Source organism: Panthera leo, chromosome D4 (assembly GCF_018350215.1).
Source record: "Panthera leo isolate Ple1 chromosome D4, P.leo_Ple1_pat1.1, whole genome shotgun sequence".
NCBI classification, from domain to species: Eukaryota; Metazoa; Chordata; class Mammalia; order Carnivora; family Felidae; genus Panthera; species Panthera leo.
The window spans coordinates 25,569,712-25,590,033 of NC_056691.1; the positions used below are offsets into that span (position 1 = coordinate 25,569,712).

At 43.8% G+C, this 20,322-nt stretch overlaps 1 long non-coding RNA gene across 9 annotated transcripts in view; it reads left to right on the forward strand.

Moving 5' to 3' along the window:
* The window catches only part of LOC122205470, a 128,592-nt gene that overhangs the window by 102,531 nt on the left and 5,739 nt on the right, over positions 1 to 20,322 (forward strand). For 5 of the 9 annotated variants that reach the window (XR_006196077.1, XR_006196079.1, XR_006196076.1 and 2 more), the window contains 3 exons: positions 1,754 to 1,841; positions 1,971 to 2,170; positions 3,362 to 3,823. This is a non-coding gene — a long non-coding RNA (uncharacterized LOC122205470). The other 4 variants (XR_006196080.1, XR_006196083.1, XR_006196082.1 and 1 more) reach the window with 4 other exon arrangements.

Below are 20,322 nucleotides of genomic sequence, written 5' to 3' on the forward strand. Positions count from 1 at the left end.
GATTGACACCAAAAACATCAGATTACAAACATCTCACCAAAACCCCTCAGCCTGTAGAGAGCTCTTTATGGAGGTGGAATATGAATCTTTTCTCTTCTTTCTGCCCCTACATTCACGCTGATCTCAGAAATTCATTGCTGCTCCCTTTGTGCAGAGGTCTGTAAAATCAGAGGGTTCCCATTGCTAGAGCTTGAAAAGACAAGTAGAAATTAGCTTTAGCATATTTAACTCGTCTCGGCCCCTCCTTCTGACACCAAGGGTAACACGAACATCTTACAGTTCGTCCTCTGGGGGCTGGCTTATGCCTGCTCCCGTTTTTTTGGCAGTGACTTGAAACAAGCAAATTCTTATTACGATCCTCAGATTTAAAATTAAGTTCTGATCACGTCTTCTCAGGGCACACCTAAGAGGCGCTGTTTATCCCCAGCCAAATCAACTGTTTTCCCAAGTGGCCCATTCCTAGAAATGTTATTGTGCCTAATAACCAGCTCAAATATGTATTTTCATTTAATCTTTCCTTTTACCTCCATCTCACATGTGTTGCTGTATGTCACAAAGTCTCTATGAAGATCTGCTGTTACATCATTGTGTGAAGTATGAGCTGGGGTTTGTTTTAATTAAAAAATTACTTTTACTCAGATGGCAGCTGGGCTTGGAAATGTTCTCGGTTGCCCTGCGAAAGCCCCAGTGGAATGTGTGTGTGTATCTTTTTGCTTTTTGTGGATTTCCTATTTTGTGAGAGAATCCATTGCCTCTTTTTCTTCATGTGACAAATTGGTTTAGGCAGGTGGAGTCAAAGCGGGAAGAAGAAATTTCCAAAGGTGTTTCCTGCATGCAAAAGTAAGCACAGGCTATCCCTCTGGGCATAAAGGCCAAGGGTGCATCAGAGTGACCTCCCTTTGCCCCTCTGACCAGCATACAAGAGTCTAGTAGCTTCATCTGAATGACAAATATCAAAGGGGAAGACGGCAGCCTCCATTTCGGAGCTTTTATAAACTTGGAGAATGAACAGGGGTATTTTGTAGTGTTTTATAATAAAGGGTCCTTTGGTGCTGATTCCGGGTTTTATTACATCTGTGTTATGTCCTACAAATAGTAACAGACATTTTCCTTTGCTGTACAACGTGGTGAGCCACTGGCCTAGACCAGAGGCAAATCTGCACTGCTTTTCAAATATCATTCTCCCTCTCAACCGCAGGAACTCTTTGGTTTCTATTATATTTCTGCCCTTTCATATCCCTGATGATACATCTGATGAAACTCAGTGGCCAGGTGTGTGAACATGGTTGAAAAGACCCATACGGGACCAGCGACGTCTCCCCACAGCGTGGGATGCTCCCCTCCCGAGATGTCCCGCAGTCAGCAAGACTGGTACTGAGTTGTTTTCCCAACAGAGAAGATGGGTCATATGACCCCTTAGTACTTTTGGTCCTACTCCCTTTTTAACTAACCACACACACTGCATGATCTCAGGCCGGGGTGCATGACCGAGGGCAGAGTTTCCCTGCGTAGATTTTTCCACAGTAGACCTTTGCACGGAGCTGTCGGAATAGAAGAGTCACAGCCACCATTTTTTCCCCATTGCAATGGGATTATCTGGGCATATACTTCAGGGAACACACGTGGGATTCCAGAGTAGGCCGGGCGGCCTCCGAACACATTCCCTGTCCTGTACTGGACACCAGGAACTGCATCCCGTCTGCTCCTGTAACAGCTCTTCACCGTTTGCTCCACTATTCTGCTGCCTCTGCAGATTGCCATGGCTGAGAAGCAGCCCCAAGGAGTTGAGCATGGTGGAAATCCTTAGAGAAACAAGTACATCAGTGGTAGAGGCAGAGGAGGTGAGAGCTTTCGTTTTTCTCAAAAAAACAAAGAAACAAATAATGATGAGGGTTCCATATTAGAAGAGAAAGGACTTCTTGCAAGTTCAAGAGGCTGTATAAATGATACCTGTGTATCAATCCTTTTAGGGGCCGTATAATTTCAAGTGAATCTGCTTGGAACATTGCATATCTCGTGAAGAAAAGGAATCTGACTTTTAGGAGCAGTGATAGTCTGTCACATAAAACATGCGTAGTGAAGAAGATCGAACCTGACATGGATCATGACCATGGTCGGGACCAGAGAGATGGTATCCCCGGGTCTCTCCAGCTCTCTGATCCATGCAGAAGTGAGTATAATTTTTAGAATACTTTCTCTTATTTCTGGGTTTAGATTCCCTCTCCCTTTTCTTTAGACCCAGGTTAAGGTTTCCAGTAGGAGATGGGTGTGGAAAGTTATGTGACCAGTGAGTAACTTAAGAAGGGATTTGGAAGAAGAGTCAAGAAAACTGACACTATCTTGTGAGCCAGGAAAATCATGGAAAGTTATCATTAAGCAACTACCATGATTTAACCTCACTCTTCCCCACCCTGCAAAGTGAGGCATATCATTCAAGTTGAGGAACCAGGGTTCCGAGAGGCTAGTAAATGGCAGGCTTGGATTTGAATCAAAGCACCACCCTCCGTCAGCCTTGCTTTGGTCCCACACTGTAAGTGGCTGCACATGGGAGCCTTGACCGTCTGGATGAGGCGTTTGAATCTCCCATAGCAAGCAGAACTTCATAAGAAGGCAGAAGCTAAATTTCCATGACCTTGAATTAAATATAGTACTTAAGCAGGAATTATGTCTCCCCTACTTTTTTCTTTACTGATGGAAGGGGAGAATAGAGAAGAGAAGGTGACTAGGTGCTTTTGGTGCTAAAATAGGACATGAGAACTCATGCTTCCGCTGACATCCTAAGATAGAAGACACGAAGTGAGGCATCAGACCGAGATGAACATGTTCAAAACAGGTGGCTGAGACCTGGGTGGGGTTCCCCTTCCCCCACAGGGAGTGAGGATGCAGAAAGGGATTTGGAAGGAAGTGTCTTCGGTGAAAATCATTGCTTTGCTATGAGTCCCCCCCTGCCACACCCTAAGAGGAAATGTTGAGGAGAGATGCCTCTCCCTCCCCCTCAAACAAGTGGAGGGACATTGAGTCCACTCAGTGAACTTGATGTCAGTCTCAGCCACTGAATAGACAAGTGTCTGATTCAGAGCTGAAGAAGCAGAAAGCTTGCTTCCTGCTCTGATGGTGGATATGAAGGAGGGCTGCTCCTGCCCTGGGTACTTCCTCCCAGAATTTGTGGGGGCAAAGAGTGCGTGAGCATCTCCAGGACCAGATGCAGCCACACCAGAGGAAGGGCTGGCGTTTTAGACCTTGTCCAAGACGGGCCATTATAAAAGGGAGCAGACTATTTCTTGCCTCAGGTGGGGGGCACACACGTTCACTCACTTAGAGACTTTTCAAGTGGTGCACTTATGTATATGTTATACTTCAGTCAAAACACCTTTTAAGAAAAGAATAAAGAAGCCTCATCAGAGAGAAGTGAAAGTATTGCTGGATTCCTCTTGGCTGAAGAAAGAGTCAACAGAAAGTTGGAGGAGAACGTATCAACCACACCAAAGAAGTTTCCGGTGAGTGGCCCTTAGGAAAGAGGGAGGCTTTGAAAGACCTCCCAGAATCTGTGTGAGAGGAAGAGGCAACTCTACGCACTGCCAGGGCCCAGGGAACCCACAGCCTGTTCTCAAGGGCACCACACCTCCCTCCAAGTCTGCTCTCCCATACTGGAGGAATCAGAAACCTGATTGGCAAGTTGGGGAAGAGTGACAGGGGAGGACAGAAGAATGCAACGACCCTGCCCCCTTCACTGACTGCAGCATTTTTTTTCCCTCTTCTTTTAACAACACATTCTGTCTAGAGAAGGGTGAGTCCTTGAAACTTGGAATGAACCTGGAAGCTTTTCTTAGTATGCGTGTTAGAAATTCGAAGTAGACATTCCAAGTTGTGTGTTGGGAATCAGTTGACTCTAAGATGTCCTATTCTGTAAGAGTGGCCAGAAAGGCAAGTTTCATCCAGGGGCAGGGGAAAACTAACACTGCTGAGCAAGTTAAAGGAACAGTGGGAGAAGAAAATAAGGCTGTTTTATTCTTACACACAAGATATCCATTTGTTCAATTTACTGGTTGCAGTAGTGTGAAAGGAAGACTGATATTGCTCCGAAGCAGTAACTAACAAAAGCCAACCATTGGAGATGCGGTGCCATACAACAGATCTATCATGCAAACCATAGACGTGGTTTAAAAATTTCTGGTAGTCACATTAAAATAGTGAAACAGACAGGTGATATTGATATTAATAACACATTTTTACTTAACCCAATGTTTCTAAAGTATTATCAGTTCAATGTGTAATCAATAGAACAATTTTTAAATAAGATAGTTTGCATTCCTTTTTAAGGATGATATTTTAAAATGTTTATTTGTTTTTGAGAGACAGGGAGACAGACCGTGAGCAGGGGAGGGACAGAGAGAGAGGGAGACACAGAATCGGAAGCAGGCTCCAGGCTCTGAGCTGTCAGCACAGAGCCTGATGTGGGGCTCGAACTCATGGAGTTCGAGATCATGACCTGAGCCGAAGTTGGATGCTCAACCGACTGAGCCACCCAGGTGCCCCATACATTCCTTTTTAATTTTTGCACTTACTCTTTGAAATCTGGGTATATCTTACACTTTCGGCATATCTTAGTTGGGGCTCGCTACAGGTCAAGAGCTCCATAGCTGCATGTGGCTAGTGTTTGCCAAATTCCATGTGCAGTTGTGGGATGTCTGATGGGGCGGAGAATGATCTCAGACAGTGGGTGAGAAGACTCCATGCTCTGGTGATGAAGAGGTTGAGGCAGGGTCTCCCAAGTGGGCAAGAGGATCATTCAAAATTCTGTCTGCACTTGTGTTGGGTCTGATGAGAAAGGATGGGAAGGAGACTGGGCAGAGCGGTAATGGGAGATGGAGAGCTGAAAATGAGACCTGCATGGGCTGTGACGCTGCCATCACGTTGCCATTGGAAACTGATCGAAATCAGCCGGGAAGAGAGGAAACTGAGAGAATGTCTGAACCAAGGGAAGTCAAAATAAATTCAGCACCACTTTTCTGAAGTAATAACTATGGAATTTAAGTATTCATTAAAATGAGCTCAACGTGCCCCCATAGGGGCTGTTACCGGTTGTTGCACAAACCAGCGTGCTTGTCTGAAATAATATGTATCAGGCAAGGTGCTTATCATCACAGGCAGGGTAAGCATTGCCGTTGTTCTGGTTTTGCTGATGAGGGGAGTGAGACTTCAATAAAAGGAACAAAACAATCAACTTCTTGCTGTAGAAAATTATCGCCGAGGGAACCCTGGAAACCACTGGGTACAGAAGTCTGCCTTCAGGGAGAGGAAATCTGCTGGGGGCAGTGGGGGTCAAGTTGCTTAGAGGTGCATGGGTAACCAGGGAGAGGTCCTCCGGTCTAGGTCCGCACATCTGCCGGGATATCAGCCTGTGATTGCAGGAGCCCCAGGATGGATCCCCTGTCTCTCCAAAGAATCTGCTGCAGAGCAGAAATAATGATGAGGTTTTGTGTTTTGTGTTTTGTTTATTTGTTTTATGAGATGTCAAGCCTTTAACTGTATGGAGAGTGAAAGGCCTTCTTGCAGTGGTGAGTTGGCTGTGAGTGAGGTCACGAGGATCTGTCCCGTGTAAGCCTCAGGATGTCTTCGATGGAAGAACGGGGTGAGTGTGGAGGAGCAGGGTCTTAGCAGTGAGGGCAGGAGAAGTGGAGGTGGGAAGAAAAGAAGGGAAGGTCAGAGGAACTGGAGGATGAGAACACTGGCCATTTGTGGAGGGCGCTGAGAAATTGGTACAGTGTTCATTTTGGTTGGCTGGCCGGAGAGTTGTTAGAAGAGAAATGTAGGGGGTGCCGAGGGAGTCCTTGGTAATATAAAGAATTAGACTCAGGGGAAATCAAAAAGGAAAAAAAAAAAAAAGAAACAACAGCAAAATTAGTGGTTTGAAATGGATGTCTGATAATCATCAAATGTTATTTAGAACTGTGGTTTTGAATGCAAGGAATTCAGAGAGTTTGTGGACCAGCGTCATTCAGCAGAAATATAATGCAAGCCACATGTGCAATTAAAAATTTTCTAGTAGCTGCATTTAAAAAAGTAAAAAGAAACAGGTGAAATTGATTTTGATGATTTATTTTATTTAAAGCAGTATATCTAAAATATTACCATTTCAACAAGTCTTCAATATAAAAGGATTAATGAGATAGTTCACATTCCTTCTCTCATACTAAAGTATGTCTTCAAAAACTCATGTATGTTTTACTCTCCCAGCGCATCCCAATTTGGACTGGTCACACTTCAAGTACTAATAGCCACATATGGTTGGTGGCTACTATATTGGACAGTGTGGCTTAAAAAAATTTTTTTTAACATTTATTTTTGAGAGAGAGAGACAGACAGAGACAGAGACAGAGAGACAGAGTATGAGTGGGGGAGGGGCAGAGAGAGAGGGAGACACAGAATCCGAAGCAGGCTCCAGGCTCTGAGCTGTCAGCACCAAGCCCAATGCGGGACTTGAACTCACGGACTGTGAGATCATGACCTGAGCCAAAGTCAAACACTCAACTGACTGAGCCACCCAGGTGCCTCTGGACAGTGCAGTTTTAGATAGCTTCTTTCTGCATTGTCACCTTTTTGTCCTTTATTTAATAAACTTTTTAAAAGTATGATTATTTCTGGGTGAAAATTCAAAATAAGCAAAAATAAAAGTGTATTGCTTAGAAATGGGTAAGCAGGTGATAGACTAAAGCACAGGGGGATGATTATCACAAAAGTGCCGATAATAATTTTTTTTTATTCCAAGAGAAATGCATGATAGAATTAGAAAAAAACATGAAAGAGAAGAAAACAAAATCTCCACAAATTATTCCACCAGTTAGAGATGGGTGCTACTTTTCCCCCCACCTTTTAAAGAGAGCAACAACCTGCAACTAACTGAATGATGACTGTGGATGCATCCGGGGTGGGGCAGGGTAGAGCCTGCTGCATCATGGGCCTCAGGCATTGCCTGCCAAATGAAGTTTTCTAAGTCAGGCACACGACTACAGAGTCTTCTAACAATAGGAAGAGGGAACATTTGCAACATTAAAGAAAGGCAGACAATGTTGGACTCTTGGCCAAGTCTGATGATGCCCATTCCCACGAGAGGACACCCTAAAAGATGAGAGAGCAATTAAGGACATTGACTATTTTTTTTCCTCTCTAAGGCACGAACTTAACCAATTTACTGGAATTTTTAAAAGAATTTACTAGAAAAAACACAAGCCAATAACCTCATAAACCATTAGGTACTCGGTGTTTCTGGAAGGGCAGCTGTAAGTGCATAGTCTATGTCCAATTTTGCTGTCATCTTGGAATGGGAAGAACATTGGAATGACAAGTTAGATTGAAAAGCTGTTAAAAGCCAGAAAAATAACGAGTGCCTAATCCATAAATGGAAAACTGTCAGTCCCTTATGTCTTTATACGACTGGGTTTGATGGTAATTCAAGCAAAACTTCTGGGTTTTCAACCAGCCCTTAATGGCAAAGAAAATAAACCATCCAGAGAAAAGGAGTCATAAGAGGAACGGCGTACCTCAGTAGAGTGTGGAGAGGAAATTTGGGTAATATAATTTATTTAGGAAGAGAGGAAATCTGAACAGAGAGAAGATGTGAAGCCGCAGATGTGAAACCTGGCTGGTGATTTTGGAGGTGAAACCTCTCTTGGTTTACGACCATGACCTTCAATGACCTTGCTCTGGCCACTGTACTGGAATGCCTATGGCAGATAACAAGGCTGAGGGGGAGGCTGGTTACCACCCTGCTTCCTCTATTCAGCCTGCTCTGCTGCTCAGTCATCACGGGTTTGTCTCTGCGTGATTGGTCTCCTAGGCTAAGAGAGCAGTTTCAAAGCTGGGGTTTCCAGGGCTTTCCTTTCTCCCTGCTGAGATCTGGGAACCCCCATGAAGTCTAAATGGCAGCTGGAGGTTGTTGGTTACATCAGGGGAAAGCCTCAGAAAAACACATATTGTGTAAAAGCCACAGCACCATGGAAGCCCGCGGACACCCTCTGATTCCCGGCTCCAGCTCTGTGGGAGCCCCTCTGTTATGCCATAAAAATGACTGCAAACAGCAAGCCTGGGGATGCGGATGTGCATCGGCAGCTCACAGCGGTCCTAGGAACGTGGGCTTTTGATGTCTTGGGAAATGGGTCTTGCTGAGCAGTTTGGAGTGTTACCCCAAGTAGATCAGAGAGCTGTTTTCTTCTCCATTTATTTCAATGCAGCCTTGACCATGTAGCTGGGGATTGTTAGATCCTCAGAAATTAGGTGGGCTCCATCAAGTTTGCTGAGGCTCTGCTCCATGTATCCTCCCCCTGCTGGCCATCCCAGCTTCTTTTATTGCTGCCCATGTGGAGGGGCTCAAAAGACACAGACACTTGTCTGCTGCAAAGGTATTCACAGCTCCCAGAAAACCAAGTTAGAAGAGCATACAGTGGTGATGTTGAAAACAGGATTGGTGAGGGGCTCCGAGACAGGGCTCTGATCTTGACTGTTCTATGACCTTGGGGAAGTTCCATCCCTTTTTTTTTTTTTTAAATTTTTTAACGTTTATTTATTTTTGAGAGAGAGAGACAGAGACAGAGTGTGAGTGGGCAAGGGGCAGAGAGAGAGAGGGAGACACAGAATCCGAAGCAGGCTCCAGGCTCTGAGCTGTGAGCACAGAGTCCGATATGGGGCTCGAACTCACAAACCATGAGATTATGACCTGAGCCGAAGTTGGACGATTAACCGACTGAGCCACCCAGGTGCCCCCAGCCACTTCTTAGGGGTTCAGAGAGATCAGGGTGAGCTAACACTGATGGCTTTCAAACTGGGCTCTGGGGAGTCTACTCAAGGGTTGTGGAAAGTGGAGGTGAGAACTGAGAGAGGAGCCTTCTAGTATCTTCTATTTACCCCAGCCGAGGCAGGTCCACTTTTATCTGTTGACTGTTTTACATACGGGGGTCCCCCAGAAACTTATTTAAAGAAAGAGTTACAAAACTTAAAATATTTCAAAACCACTTAACTAGATAATCTCTCACCTGTAAAATTTTGATTTTGTGATTTTTCCAGTGTTCTTTAGATTGAACATTTTGAAAGTGTTTGTTGATGGCTGATACAGCAGATTCCTTATCGACTTTTGTATCCTTCTATGCAGTATATTAAAGACTATAAAGAGACATATAATGGCTTTTTGTTCTTTCTTCTAGAGGGATGATTGTTGCCTTAATGATTACAGCAGTGGCTGCCAATTCACTAATGGTCGGAACATGTAATTAGAACTTGAGAACTTAACTCTAGTCATGACTATGCCAATTACCATGGCTTTGAGCACGCTCTTCACTCTCTTGGGAGGGAGGTACCATATTCTGTGATTAGGAGCTTGAGATGTGGAGTCAGACTGCCTGGGATCAAATCCTAACTCCACAACTTATGAGCTAAATGTTTTTGGGTAAGTTGTCTTATGTCTCTGTGTTTTAGTTTTGTCATCTCTAAAATGGGGATAATAATACTACCTACCTCACTGAGGTGTTATGAGTGTTCATAACACTCATAAGTGTGTTATGAAATAAGTTCATTCATACAAAGTGTTTAAACCAGAGCCCGGGACAAATTACATTCCCAGTAAACATTAGCTGTGATTATCTTTTCTTTTTTTCTTGTTTTCCCTTCTGACTATGAAGGGGTTGGATTGGATGATGGTTAAATCATCAACTAATTTGTTACACTGTACACCTTGGGGCCTGCGACAGTGCCTGGCACACAACGGCTTGTTGTGTGCCATATGCTTGTTGACTGAATGGCTGAGGTTTTGCATTTCACCGGATGGGAATTTTATGAGAACCTGTTTTGGGACATCTATCATGCAGACATGTTACCTCATGAAATTAAAAATCTCCAGAGTGTTAAGATGAATAAATTAAGAACATGAACGATTTATGGAGAACTAACTCTTGCAGTCAGAGTCCAATCAGGGAAACGAATGAGCTCACACGGTAGTTCAATAGAGGCCACTGAACACAAAGAACAAAGGCGTGAACAGAACTGGAAAGCCATCGGGATAGTGAGGCAGCTTGGAGAGTGGCCAGGAGGAGGAGATGATGCTACTGGAGCTTGATGCTGAGGCAGCCACCAAGCAGGAGCTGAGAGCTGGGGTTGTGGAGGAACAGGTTGTCTAGTGGAACAAGCCAATGCTTGTTCAGGTTGAATGGAGAATTCCCCATTCTCAATGCCTCCCATTGGCTGGATCCATCCAGAAGCCAGCTGGCAGAGAAAGATGGGAACTGAATTTTGTAGAGGTGCTCGTGAGGCCTGTGAACGGATGCGAGGGGAAGCAGGCCAGGTCCAGCACCCTAACCAGACTGTGGCCAGGCTGGCCCTCAGGTCAAATCTACCAGCTGCCCGGTTTTGTAAATAAAGTTTTATTGGAACAAAGCCACACCCACTCATTTACACATTGCCTATGGCTGTTTTGATGCTACGTCTGCAGAGGTGAGTCCTTGTGAAAAAGACCATGTGACCTTTTACAAAAAGTTGCTTATCCTGGTGCTAGACTGTGTCTAACCCATACAACCACTGGCCTGGTAAGTATTTCTACCCTTCTTTTGCAAATGGAGAAACAGGCTTGTGAAACAGACCTGACTTGCCTGAGGCTGAGTGCACCAGGCCTGAATGAAACTTGCATTTGACCTCCATCTAGTTGTTACCAAATTCCAAGTACCTTCACTGCACCCCCAGGTCCCTCAGGCCCCACTGGGCCACCTCAGCGCCTGGTCTTCTGCTGAAACAAAATGGCACCTTGGGTTGGTATCTCTCCATGGCACGTCTCTGCCTGTTGTTGCCTCACCAACAAGTTCATGGTAGCTGAGGGGTCAGGGGTTGTCTGAGCTGGAATGGACCAGGACTTCACAGGAGAGAATTCAAATGTCTGGGGCTTGAAGCTCTCTGTTTGTCTGATTGTCCTTTCCAGGGAGGCAGCTGGCCCTTAAGAAGCTCTTCCCCCTGCCTCATAGTCTGCACAGTCATCACAACTAAGCAAGAAGACCAAAAGATTTGGGAGAACATCTCTGACATAAAGGAAATCAATGTTAAAATGAGATTTGCTTTATAAAATGTACAATATAGCCAACTCCTTTTAGGAATGCTTCTCCTGTGAAGCTAAGTACACCTGTCTGATGAAAAAACAAAAATCTCAAAACAAAATATGATTGCCAACTTTCTCCACATCGCTTGGGGATTCCTCTTAAGTAATAGCATTTATGAGTCCAGCTGGGTGGCCTTGGTGCACATGACAACAGCAGGACGAAATCTCCCGAAACACGGGACAATTTTTGTTTGTGGAGGATTCCAAGTGATTGTGAGGTAGCCGCTGCTTGCATTTGCTTTGCTTGCACAGATGATGAGAAATTGCATCTCTGGGAAGAACTTAAAGGGGCGAACTGAATGCATGTGAGATTAAAGTAATCAAGATTTGCATGTGATGACACACAAAAAGGGCAGAGCTGTGGCTGTGGCATTATTTGGCTTAGCATTTAGCCAACACGGATATTTTTATAATGTATTAAGCACGCTTTCCTGCCTCCATGAAAATGATACTCCTGACCACTCCTCATATGGCCACTGACACCAGTTGTGCTTTTAAAGCCATGACGAAGCTCAGGTGACCACCTGAACCCTTCACTCTCTCCTCTGACTATCAGACGTTTGGAATGACTTAGCCTGTTTCCTCGAGCTGGCGCAGGGCTGCGGCCAGAGGAGGCATTGAGCTGTCTCCATCATCCCTGGTGCAGGCAGCAGGCAGCAGGCAGCAAGCAGCAGGCACTTGCTTCTGAGTGGCTCTGGGGCTCAAGAATCTATTTCCATCTTGGGGATCCTGGGTAAATTTGTAACCCCTTGGATCCAGAAGTTCACTACCATTTAATGGGAGGCAATATGATTGTGTGAGGAAAGCTGGGGCTCCAGAGGTGAAAACACCCAGATTTAAATCCTCTATTTATTAGCTCATCCTCTCATGAATCTGATCCTCTCTCTAAGCCTGAGAAGCAGCTGAGGATGTCTCTGTGGTAGGCTGTATAGCGGTCCCCAAAGATACCCAGGTCCTAATCCTTGGAATCCTGGGGAGTTACCTTATATGGAAAGAGGATCTATGCAGATATGATGAATTTAAGGATCTAGAGATGGGGAGATTATCCTGGATTATCTGGGTGGGCCCTAAATGCCATCACAAGTGTCCTTATAAGAAGCAGGCAGAGGGATTTCTGATGCACAAGAGGAAGAAGGCAGTGTCACAAGGATGGAAGCTGAGGGAGATTTGAAGATGCTACACTACTGGCTGTGGAGACAGAGGAAGGGACCACAAGCCAAGGACGGCAAGGAGTCTTGGCAGCCGCTAGAAGTTAGAGAAGACAGAGAAGCCGATTTTCTCCTAGAGCCTCCAGAAGGAGCATAGCCCTGCTGACACCATTCTCTTCAGCCCAGTGAAACTGATTTTGGACTTCTGGCCTCCAGAACTATAAGACAAAAAATGTGTGTTTTAAGCTGCCATGTTTGTGGTATTTGTTACAGCAGCCACGGGATGCTAATAGAGCTTCCTGCCGTGGTTGTGGTATGTAAGAGTCATGGTTGAGAAAGATGCTAAATCAAGTCAGGAAATCATGCCCAAAGCAAGGGGGAGGGATCTGAGGTAAGTTAGGAGTATCTGAGGTGACTCTGGGGACAAGTGCAGTAACTGTGAGAGTAAACCCTCTTGCTCTTCAAGCTTAGACTACAATATAAGAATCTATCCCTGGAAGTGACACATGTCTCTGGCATGGATCTGGCCCACTGTCCCCTATGCTCTGGACCCTTGCCATTCTTCTTTGGCCATCCTGATATCCCATCCTGCCTACCTGATAAGCCATGTCACTCACATCAACCTGTAGCTCAGATTCCGGGATGGTGGTGAGGGCATGGCTTCTGAATCCCACGTCCCTGATCACAAACTGACTACTCAGTCTGCCCTTTCCCTGCTGTGGAGTGTAGATTAGAGTTTGTGGGTGGGAGATGGCTGAATAACTTTCAGTGGGGAGACCCACCAGGAGAACTGAGAACCCAGGGGAAGGAAGAAGCTGTAATGGAGGAAAAGGCTCCATGGTCAACCCATTTGACCTCAAGCTCGGGCTATTGCCTTTGAGCTAAAGACAGCTGCTGCTGTCCTCCTCACCCAAGGGCTTCAAAGCTGTTTCCACAGAATCCAATGGATCCTTGTTTGGGACAATAGCTCCCCTGCAAGTTGGCAAGTGAGAGGCCTCATGGTGATTTAGATTCCCATATGGGTGGTCTAGACAGATGGCCAATGCTAAGACTGACTTACAGAGTTCTTGGGGGAATTGGAGGAAGGTAACACACACACACACACACACACACACACACACACACACACACCTCAGGACTGCTTAGTGTATAAACTTCAGTATCCCTAGGAACAGAATACTAGAGAATCATCAGTGTGGTTAAAAACAATGGCCACCACCAAAGCAGCAATAATCATAAGAAAAGGGTTCATTTTTCTGCCTTCCAAGAAATGTGGGAGTAAAGAACCCTCTGGTCATCTGTGTGCATGGGGAGATAAGGAGCAGCCCTGGAGAGAAGGTAGCCCAAAGTCAGGTGGAGTCTGGCAAACAAAGTCCCCGAACTTGGGGCCAGTCTAAGAGTAGCATACAGCTTGAAGCCCAGTTGTTTCCTGGGCCGCCCTGGAAATAGCAGCTGGAGTAAGGATGAGTTAGGATGAATGTACCACCTCCTTCCTGCCCCTCTATTATAGAAACAAAGGTAATGTCACTTCTAAGATGTCTGAAGAAGATCATTACAGCTAGTCCTGTGGTTCTTCTAAGTCTGATCTGAGACAGCAAAATGACTCTTAGCCCAAGGATGAAAGAGTTGTCATTCATAAGTCATCATGACCATGCTGTTTGGACACTGAGCTCTCCTCAGATCAGGCTCATATCAGGTGGTGAATCTGAGAACAATGAATCATCCCAGGGCCAGGTACCAGACAAGTCAGGACAGCCCCTACATCCCAGATCCCATGAAAGTTATTCAAATTAGCTAAACTGAAGCCTGTTCACACTGTCCTGCCTGCTCCTCCCAGTGGAAACCACAACAGAGGTCTCACTCATTATGTCTGCTCACCCCTCTGCCTCCTGATGCCTCCCGGTGCTCCTTTGTGTGGCCCCATGTGGCATCGTGTGCCCCCTCCTCTTGAAAACGGTGAGTAGCAAGCTATCTATCCCATGGTAGTCCTCTCCTGATACCGTTGGCCTCACCAGACCTGAATAATAATCAAGCCTTCATTTTGAAACAATACATGCCCATATTAACCCCTGGACTGGTACGGCCTGGGAAGCTCAGCTTACGTGTCAACTCTTAGCCCTGCACTGAGCCCCTTGGAGGAGTTCTGGAAATTGCTGGCCTCATTCCTCCCTTTCCCTCCCTTCCTTGCCTGTGACCTCATTGACTTGCTCTAGATGCTCTAATCTTTCCCAGCAGCCCCATTGCTTACACCTCGCAGTTTATGCTGGCATTGTTCCTCCTCCCAGACAGCTGCCTAAGCAATCCTCTGCTCCTGTTGTCCCACTTTAAGAGGCTGAGGGTGAGGTCACAGCGTGGCTGGTGCATCAGTGTTTGCATTGCTCAGGCGGGGCTGTAGGAGCCTGAGCTTGCACGCCTGTCATCCACTTACACTCAGCGACCTGTCAATACACTGATCCTGGAGGCAGTGTGCTCATCCTCTTGAACTTGCTCCAGACATTGTACAGATGAGCTCTTACAGGGCACTTTACAGCCTTCACTGGGGAAGCTCTGGGGGATGATCCAATTCTCTTATTTTGGTTATCTACTCCCATCTCACCTCCCCATCCCCTTTGCTCAGTCTAGAACTTACCTCTTGGGTTTGTCATTCCACATTAGCACTTCCTCCAGGAAAGGTGTCCCCGAGAGAGGGTTTGTCTTAGGTGGTTTCCCCTAACAGTCGAGCCTGGGTTGGGTAGTTTATCTGGGAGTGATTCCTGGAAGCTGGAGTGTGGGAGTGAGGCGTGAAACAGATAAGGAGAAAAATCCAACAAAGGAGGTGCAATTGAACTGTTTCCACTACGGGCATCTGAGGTTCAGTTCCCTGGGGATCTCTGAGGACCTGGGTGTAATGCTTCTCCAATTCCTCCTTCTGAAAGTTAGGAGCCTGGGCACATTTATCTGCCATCTCCTGTGACCCAATGGCAAAGGATTTCTCTGGGGGTATTAACTCCTCCTTATTCCTGGCCTGAGCTTCAGGCTGAGAGGTTTTCCAGGGCTGAGGAGAAAGGCAGGGAGGCATAAGAGCAGGGAGATCTTTGAGATGAGGCTCGAGATGGAAAGAAGGCAGCAGGGGCAGAACTGTCCACCTCAGGTGTGCGAAAATCAGTGGGCTTATCAAAGTGTCCTAACAGAGGGTGAAATTTAAATCAGTCAGCAGTAGCTTAAGAGAAGGATTTGATACTCAGGGTTTACAATCGATGACCTAAACCGATGGTTTCAAAATCACCTGTAGATCTTACCTGCCAGTGTTGTTTCTTTCCTCCTACATTCAGGTGAGGACTCGACCTGGTTACCACCCATGATTCCTTTAGGATGTATGATTAATACTTGATCGGTCACTTACCTTTGCCTAGATACCCTTGTGTTGTTACTCCTTCTCTAATTTGATCAATCAATTAACACATTCATCCCCAAAATGAGACTGGTTCTTATTTTGAGATGTGAATGCATGTGATTTTGCCTTTCTTCCATCTGAGTAGGTCCTGGCTATACTTCATTGTCTCAGAGAAGGTTCCCCTTAGGACTAAAGCAGTGGAAGCCAGCAAGGATTTCTGGCTTTTGTTTTCTCAGGGAGATTTACAGAGGAGGCAAAGGGTTGAAGGACACTTGATGTTCTAGTTTGTCTTGGAGAAGGTCCCCCACCCCTAGAAGAGGAGATGGCCCTTGACTGAGGGGAAAAAGAGGCAAGAGAAAGAGAGAGCCAGAGGGTGCCTGTGGTCCAGGAGAAGTGGGCCCCCAGGATGGGTCCTCCAGGATAATACAAGTCTCCAGAGGAGAATGGTTGGGTAATACAGCTAATTCCTACATCCCATACCAGGCGCAGAAGCACCAAAAGAGGCTGTAGGTAGAGACAACCAAATACCTTAGTAGCAACCAGGGCGGACAAGTAATCGAGCCTCCTACCCATAGTAGTTTGGCACAGCGTAAGATCTTGGATTTTGAACCTCAGGAAGGGGGCAAGAAAACTAGGGAAGGACTGAGGGTAAATTTCTTGCCAGCATGGGAAAGGAGGTTTGAAATTAGTAAGCCTCCATTGATTTATTTAAAATAAGTTTTTGGACTTAGATGCCTACTCACCACACAAATATGTATTGAGTTTTTACTCTGTGGCAGGCATATGCTTGTCATTGAGAATGTAAATATGATGAATACATAGCTTCTTGCTGCAAAGGTATGCACATACAGTCAAGGGGGCGCACATATAAGATGGTGATGATTCAAACACGAATGCAGCATGTGTATATAATAATAGGTATCTACAGGTTTTATGGAGTCCAAGAAACAGGGGTGAAAGGAAGAGTTTAGAGAAAGTTCTTGAAAGATAAGATGTTTAAATTGAGCCTTGAAATGTGGGTAGGAATTCTCTGTCTAGAGAATGGATGGGAGTGGGTGGGAAGCTGTATGGTCATTGGGAAGAGTGAGGAGTCACAGGGGTGTGTATTAGTTTTCCATTCTGCATAACAAATCGCTGCAAATTTAGTAGCTTAAAACAACACATGTATTTATTACCTCACCGTGTCTGTGGGTCAGGGCTCTGGACTCTGCTTAGTTGGATTCTCTGCTCCAGGGTGTCACCCTCCAGCAAAACATAATAAAACAATTTTCATGGTTCAGTGGTGACGCTATTGTTAAGGAAAAAGAACTCTCCTGTAATACATAGTCTCTGCAGCCCATTTGATAAATATACTGGTTAATTTACTCCTCCCCTCTGCCCCCCACCAAAACTGTGGTTCAGTGTCACTTTCTGTTTTGGAAGGAGGTAAACTTTTACTGAAACGCATGACTCTGACCTTGGAGACTGCATTATCATTAATTTCTCCTTTTCGTGAGTTTTTAAACGTTTCCATCTGAACACTAATCATGTGAACACGATGTTGACACTCTTCCAAGAAATGGCCAATACCAACATAGCTCAAGAATGCAGATTTTGACAAGGCTGGATTGGATGATTTGCACATTCTGAGAAACTGTTGGAATTTCCAAGTAAGGCGTTGGAATCAGGAGGACCCAGCTTTCAGGATTTACCTGAAAGTTATTTATTACCTGTCCAGCATACTGATTCCAAAGGGACTCAACATCCCCATAGGCTGTTATTTTCTCAGATTCTTTAAATTAATCTGCCCCCAACTAGTTTTGGAATCAAGGTTTCCAGTAAGATTCAATGTGATGTTCTAGTCTTGGACCCACTTATCCCAATATTGGATTTACACATTACATAGTACACAGTGTTTAAGAGTATTGGGGTCATTACTCCTCTGGAGCTGTTTACCTTGGAATTTCTCTGAAGCCTCTGTGCATTTCTTGGCCCTAGAAGGTATTACGCTTTCTTGCGTTAGAAGTTCTATTCTGAAAGAGGACTTTGAATCACATTCTCAGTCCCTCCATTCTAACTGCAATAGCCAAGTTTTCTATTGAACCTTTGCTAGGAAAGTACCCATTCTAAGTTTTCAAGCTCATTGCCATCAAATGGTATAGGATATTATTCTCTTTTGATGATTTTTGTCCATTCTGTATTTGTGGTTATGTCTCATTTCTCATTCCTAATTTAACATATTTTTTTTTCTCTTTTCTTCATCAAGCTTACAAAGGTTTATCTTTTTCTGTTGGTCTTTTTAAAGAAAGAGATTTTGATTTTATTTCCCCTTTCTCCTTTGTTTTTTAAAAAAATGTTTCTTACTTTATTCATTTTTGAGAGACAGAGAAAGACACAGCACAGTGGGGGAGGGGCAGAGAGAGAATGAGACACAGAATCGGAAGCAAGCTCCAGGCTCCGAGCTGTCAGCACAGAGCTCGACGTGGGGCTTGAACTCACAAACTGTGAAATCATGACCTGAGCCGAAGTAGGACGCTTAACAGACTGAGCCACCCAGGCACCCCTATCATCTCTCCTTTCTTTTCTATTTTCTAACCCTCTTTCTTTCTAGCTGCACTTAATGCTATTATTCCTTTTCTAATTTATTATGACGAACCTAAGTATCCTTAATTTTAGGCTTTGAAGCCATTTAAGACTACAATTTATTTTCTAAGTGCAGCTTTTGCTGTGTCTCACAGTTTTTATTATAAAGTAGTCTCATTTTAAAGGCTTTCTAGATAGTTTAAAATTTCAGTTTCATCTTTGATGTAAGGACTGGATAGAACTGTTTCTCAATTTACAAGTAGTTGAAATTATTATTATTATTAAGCTTATGATCTCACAGTTCATGAGCTCGAGCCCCGCGTTGGGCTCTGTGCTGACAGCTCAGAGCCTGGAGCCTGCTTCAGATTCTGTGTCTCCCTCTCTCTGCCCCTCCCCACTTGCATTCTGTCTCTCTCTCTCTCTCAAAAATAATAAATAAACATAAAAAAATAATTTCTGAATTTTCTTTTTTGACTAAGGATTTGATTTATTTTGGACATAAAGTAAACACATTTTCCTATTCAGGGATGTCAGTTCTTATATATGGATGAATTACTCTATATCCTGACTTACTTTTTGCCTTCAAGATGTGCTCCAAAAGAGGTACTGTAAGAAGCCCACTATTTGCATTTCTGATAGTTTTTGACTTCCATATCTAGCATCCATGTTATATGCAGTTTGAAACACTTCAAGCAAGTAATTTACAGAAACAAGGCCATGACTTTATTATAATCCAAGATGCTTGGCAGAAACAAATGCATATTTCTGGGCTAACGTGCCTCTAACCCAGGCCTCAAGGACTCCACATCTATAAATCCAAGGAACTTGAGCTCAAGGAAACAAAGCATCGTGAATAAAAGCAGGAACCAAGACTACTGGACCCAAAAGGCAGAGTAAGTGTGATTACTATTTACTTATTAAATGCTACATAAGGGATAAATAGGTAAACAAGATGAAAAATAAACATAAGACAGGGATAGAAAATGTGGAGCAGGTTTAAGATGTTAGTGAAGATGCAAGAAGGATAGAAAAGGGGGAATGAAAGAGAAGCAGCATTCAAAGACAAGATTGGCTTAGTATTTCGAAAATTGAAAGGCACCAATTCTCAGCTTAAGGAAGCCTAAGAAATCCTAAGTGGGATAAATAAAGAAAAATCTATATCTAGAAACAACAGAGAGAAATTGCAGGATACCATAGGCAAGGAAAAAACAATCAAAAGAAGTTAGAAAGAAAAGACAAATCAGCTACAAAGGAATGACAGTTCCGTTTGTAGCTGACTTCATAATAGCATCAAGGAAGCCAAAAGGCCATAAAATAATATTTATAGGTGCTGAATCTATATCTAGTGCCTATCTATTCACTATATTCCATATCTAATTAAAATGGCTTTCAGTTAAAAAATAAGTTATTTTCAGGTAAACAAAAATTGTGTTTCTAACCCAAATATGTCTGTAGAGGAAATTTGGAAATGTCTATTTCAGGGAAAATAAAAATGATCCCAGATAGAAGATCTGGAAGGAAGGGAAAACATATAAATTGGTGAATATAAGAGTCCATAGAAACACAGTTTTGGGCAAAAACACTGATAATGATGTCTGATTTGTGGATTAAAACAATAAAACATAAAAACTGATTAAGACTAGCATATAAACCATTGTAGAGGTGATTATAGTTTGTATTCTGGAATTCTTGGATTCTTTATGATAAAGATTAAGATAGTGACCAGTTTTGGATTTCTTAGGTTAAATTTTTATGTTAAAGTATTTAGGAAAACCACCACTCTGAAAGAAGAAAAAAGAAGGAAAGAAAGATTGAAAGGAAGGAAGGAAGGAAAAAGGAAAGAAGAAAGGAAGGAAGAAAGAGAGAGAGAAAGAAAGAAAGAAATCATGTATAATTTCCAAATTACTAGAGTAATTTGGAAAATTATAAATGAGAAATTATTTAATAATTGGAATTATTTAATAATTAGAAAAATTGGAATGAGAAAAAATGGAGTAAAAAAGTAAATACAAAAAAATTACTTTAATAACTATACTTTACTATATATTTTAATAAAAAAATTAAGCCAAGAAAGAAAGGAAAGAGTGAGAGAGACAGAGAGACAAAGA